The sequence below is a fragment of the Hemicordylus capensis genome, chromosome 4 (genome assembly GCF_027244095.1).
Source record: "Hemicordylus capensis ecotype Gifberg chromosome 4, rHemCap1.1.pri, whole genome shotgun sequence".
NCBI classification, from domain to species: domain Eukaryota; kingdom Metazoa; phylum Chordata; class Lepidosauria; order Squamata; family Cordylidae; genus Hemicordylus; species Hemicordylus capensis.
The window spans coordinates 180,569,614-180,574,892 of NC_069660.1; the positions used below are offsets into that span (position 1 = coordinate 180,569,614).

At 47.2% G+C, this 5,279-nt stretch overlaps 1 long non-coding RNA gene across 1 annotated transcript in view; it reads right to left on the bottom strand.

Annotated features, from left to right (window-relative positions):
• LOC128352910 (uncharacterized) overlaps window positions 1-5,279 on the bottom strand; it is a 34,291-nt gene that overhangs the window by 13,958 nt on the left and 15,054 nt on the right. The window lies entirely within an intron of this gene.

Below are 5,279 nucleotides of genomic sequence, written 5' to 3' on the forward strand. Positions count from 1 at the left end.
CGTTTCGGGCACAGATCGTTCTGTGCCCGAAATTTTTTGCACATCCCTACCTTAAAGGTCTTCTAGGACAACTTCCTGCTCAGAGCAGGAAACTGCTGCAGCATCCCTGACTGATGGCTGTTCAGCCACTGTTTGAAAACCACTAGAGAAAGAGAGCTCGCCATTGCATGAGGCAGAGTTAAGATACACTGCATCCCCTGCTGCATATCTAATGCAGCTGAAAGTTCCAAATCACAGAAGGGCCTTCACCCTAGCCCAATGCCGTTTCCTCCCCTCAGCCATGCTGGAAGGCAGAGATACAGAAAGAGCCCCACTTTAGCACCTAGCCAAAAGTGGTGCCTGGACCCCCCCCCCCCATGAGCCACCCCACACTCACACTGACACCACACCACCACTTGAAAAGTTATCTTCCTTTAGTCGCTGATCTGCATGGGCGAGTGGGGGGTGAGTCGAGCAGGCCTCCCCCAACCCTTGGCACTGGCAGTTGCTGGAACGGCCACTGGGCCTGCATATTAGGGGTGTGCATGGAACCAGCTGGCCTGGTTCGGTTTGAGTCTGGACTGGATCCGAACCAGACTGGGCCAGTTCGGTCCGGCACCCCCTCAAACCCCCACCCAGTTTGGTTTGGTCCAGGTGTGTGTGCATGAACATTTTTTAAAAATTATTTATTTTTACTTACCCCCTTTGGGGGAGTTGTTGGAGGCAGCGGGGGGGGGGTTTCCACAGAGGTTCCCCCTCCCCCCCCCGCTGGCCTCCCTTTTTGCCACCGGCTCTTCGGCCCATTTGGACCTTCCCCCTCCGGCGCAGTGGCGATTTGGTCCAGGGTTGGATCGAACAGGGGATGGTTCAGTTCAACCCCGAACTGTTGAACCTGTTTGCACATCCCTACCCAGCGGTCCTTGCAAACTGTGAGGCATAGGCACATAGGAGTGCATTACAGTTTGCAAGGACCACTGGGCATGCACATTGGTGGCTAAAGGAAGGTAACATTTCCCATGGTGGCATGGAGGAGCAGTGGCGGGGTAGGCGTGGGGTGGTGGCTGGAGGCCTCCCAGGGCCCTCCATCCATTGGAGGTCCCCCCGGACCTTGGAGGCCATGGGCCAGGTCCCCAAGGTCCGGGGGTTAGAGAGCCTCTTCGCCAGTGCCCCTGCGACTCTGGGCAAGTTGAAAAAATAGTTCACATTCTCCTCCAGTGCCCATCCTACAGAGACATTCGCACCACCCTACTGCTATTACTCAACTCTCCAGGACGCTCAAGCCACTTCTACACCTGCTCGCCGGCTCCAAGCCTGCTATCACATATAACGTTGCCAAGTTCTTCATGGCAGCGTGCAAACTTCATCTGGTCCTGACCGGCAGCGAGACCTAATCAGGCTGGACATAGAACTTAACCATACAGCTCAGCTGTAGTACACTCTTCAGCATTTTAAAATAGCATTTCATGACCTGCATTTTAAAGCATTGAAAGGTTTTATAGTTTTATAGTATTGTAACTTTTTAGAATTTTTAGGCTTTGGGACTCTAAGATTTCAGGATTTTGAGTTTCAGAGATTTTAGGCCCTCGGGACTCGGGATCTCAGGAACCAGGGAGTTTTATGTCCTTTTTATGTCACTGTCATGCTTTGTATGCCTTGTATGCTATTGTGACTGACATTTTATGCCCTTATGCCATTTTAACCTACTTTATGCTGGTCTAAGACCGTAATAACAATAATTTGATTTGATTTGAGTGTTCCACTGTCTAACAGCTCTTATAGTTAAGAAATTCTTCTGAACGTCTAGCTGAAATCTGCTTCCTTGTCATTTCATTTATTCTAGTTCTGCCATCAGAAGCAGCAGAGAACAAGACTGCTCCTTCTTCTATGTGATAGCCCTTCACATAGAAGATGGCTGAAGACAGCTGCCATACCCACTACCCCCTTAGCCTACTTCTCTGTGCTATATCCATCTCTTTCAACCATTCCTCACAGGACTTGGTTTCTAACCCCTTACCATCTTTGCTGCCCTTCTCTGTTTGACTACCTAGACTACACTGCTTGCCTTTGGCCCATCTGCACACTAGCTGCTGCTTCAGGAACCAGACCTTTTCCTGCCTTAGGCGATACCACTTGCCTCTAGCCCATGATCAGCTCTCTCCTGATCATGACACCCTGATCTTGTTATCAGGCTGACATATTCTGGCACATTGTCACTCAGAGGATGATCCAGTAAAATCAAGATGCATTGATGTGCATATATCACAACTTGAATTAATGCTCACATACAACATATTTTGAAATAAATAGAGTTATTTAATTTCCCTCAAACAATCTGGGAAAGTATGGGTTGCTATATTAGCTGTATTTAATAGATGCCATTATAATTTCTCCTGTTCAATATGTGTACCAACTGCTTGTGAACTGAACTAACACTGGAGCGTGCCATCCAATAATGCCTATTTGGCTAATTCAGATGCTGGTTGTCATGATTTCAATTGCATCTAATGGCCTTAGCAGTGTGCACTGAAATGCAGTAGTAGTTGGGAGCTACATTTCTATGCCTCCCTTGAAAAGTAATGTTTATTATATTAGTAGCACTCCCTTACTAATTGGGCAAAAAGGCATCTTTTAAAAGTGGTGATTCGCTTTATTTAGTGGGGGAGAGCAACCCCCTATCCAAGCCCAGCACAGCATCCCCCCAGTGGCGGTTGGTGGTTCGTTTGTTTTTAAGACTGTGAGCCCTTTGGGGGCAGGGAGCCACTTTATTTATTTATTTATATCAATATAAATAACTTTGGGAACTTTTGTTGAAATGCAGTATATAAATAGAAGGAGGAGGAGGAGGAGGATTTCAGTATAAAGTGGATGCTCCATGTCTACTAAGAAATGCAGTTATTTTAATCAGCAAATATACAATGAATATAGTTGGGTACTCCAATCCAGCTAGAGGCATAGATGCATGGCATTGGATCAGGAGTCATACGCACAAATGGGTATTATGGTGTGCAGTTTCCAGCAGTCAACTTGCAGTCAATCGAATATCCCCGATGAGATCCTTGGCGATTTCACTGATCAGTTACCTTTGCTGGTTGACGGGTGGTATTGCCAAGGATCTCACTAGAGCTATGTGTAGGCTGCTCTGGCTGCTATATATGTATGTAGCCGCCAGAATCAGGGTGGAGAGCTCTCCCACGGTGGCAGTGTTGGCTAACTTTGTATTGTATTAGCAACTAGCATCAGAAGTGCTATCCCCGCTACGATGTTATCAAAGTGGACAGACCTAGAGGCTCTTCTCACGATTAGTGAGAAGAGCCATGAGGGGTTTAGCGGGGAGAGCAGGCTTAGCCCATTCTCCCTGTAGACGACTAGTCAGTCTGCTCCGAGTGGCTGCAGCAGCCGCTGACATGACTGCTGGCTCTGTCACAGAGCTGGCGGGGGCTGGGGAGTTTGGGGGCCGCGCGGCCCCTGGAAGCTCCAGGATGCCCTGCGTGAGCACGCAGGGCATGCTGGAGAGACCCCTGAACCAGGAGGCTGCTTTTCAGCTTCCTGGTTGGGGATCTTTTCGTGAGTTGCTGCGGCACAGAGCCTTGCTGTGGCAACTCACAATTTTAAAAAATGGGTTTGCGGAGCACTTGGCTCGGATCCCCTAGCCCGACTTCACCTGATTGTGGGAATAGCCTCCTAGTCCTAAAGCCAGAGGTGGGAAAATAGGCTTTCCCCATAAAAAGTGGAAATTATGCACTAGGGCACAGGAACAGGGAAGCATAACTTCCAGGGGAAACCACAAAAAAGAAAACATAGGAAACAATATTGGTAAAAGGTGTAGGGGAGAAACATATCCAAAAGGGTGTCAAGAAGAGACTTGTGAGAACTCATGCTACATATTATTGACATTGTCCAATAGGTGCTTGCCAGTTCCACTGGCGTGGCATCTTTCTCTACAGGGAGGACACATCACAATCCTGGTTGCTGGGGTCAATATTAACAATGTATCAGCAACCCGAGACCTCAGTTGAAGTGCTGGTGGATTATGAACCCCCTCAAATGAGAGCAATTGCTAGGGAAACATTTTTGCTGGGCAATTGCTGGGGCATCATGTGACTGGTTTAGCCTCTTATTGCAGCAAATGTGCCTTGATGAAGCCTTTTAAAATCTGTCAAGCACTATAGGGGAGTCATAGCAAACATCAGACTCACCCGGTGTGTTCCTTAGCCTCACTTCACCAACAGTACCTAAAAGGAGCTTGGTGGGATGGAGAGGCACACTGGCTATGAATGTAATACACAGGTGAATGAGTTTCTTGTGTCCATTAGGGATGTCTAATGGGTGGCCCAGCAGCTTCATCTGGCTTCCAGCAGAGCTCCCAACACAAATACGGCCCACTGTTATTATGCATACACCTAAGGCTGAAACCTAGGGAAATGGTTCTTTAATCTCCATCTTCCTCACTGAGGACAGCAGCAAAGGCTCTACCACAACTCTCCCATTGTGTTATGTAGATCAGGCAGGTGCTCACTCCAGCGACTGAATCAAGACACAGAAAACACAACTGAGCAACTAAGGAGCAGAATAGGTAAGCCTCTGCTGCTTTTCCCAGTGTCAAAGAGGGGGATAAAGAGCCCTTTCCTGTGTCCTGAGATGAGAGAGTTAGTGGGTGGATCCAGTGTTGCTGGCTCTTCAGCCCTTGATCAATTAATGACAAGATGTTCTATATGCAGGGGAACTAATGGAACTACTTTCCTTCCACTTCCAACATGGTGAATTGTACAACGCTCCCTGGAAGTGTACTACAAACCTATTCTTATTCTTCCCCCCCCCATGTAAACTGCTTTGTGAACTTTTTGTTGAAAAGCAGTATATTATTATTATTATTAGCAGTAGTAGTAGTAGCAGTAGCAGTAGCAGCAGTAGTAATAGTATTCATCCTCTGTCTCCCTTTTGGATCAGAATTAACTCCTTCTAATCTGAGTAGCTGCCATTTTGTTTCAAGATGGCAGACTGAAGTAAAAGTATTCTCAGGATCCTCTAGGACCCGCTTCCATGTACTGTACGTTCAGTTTGTATCAGATTGTGAGTTCCAAGACTGATATCCTGCTTCTAGAAGGCAGACTGAAATAAAAAGACTCCCAGCAGGGGTATTCATAGGGGCTGTTTCCACGTACTGTAAATTTGGTCTGTATTGGACTGTAATGTCAAATGTTATTAGGGACACGTACACAAGGGCACAGACATGATGATCTCATAAACAGATAGGCTAAAAATAGGACCTGTGTTAACACTTAGTTGCCAACCAGAGGATC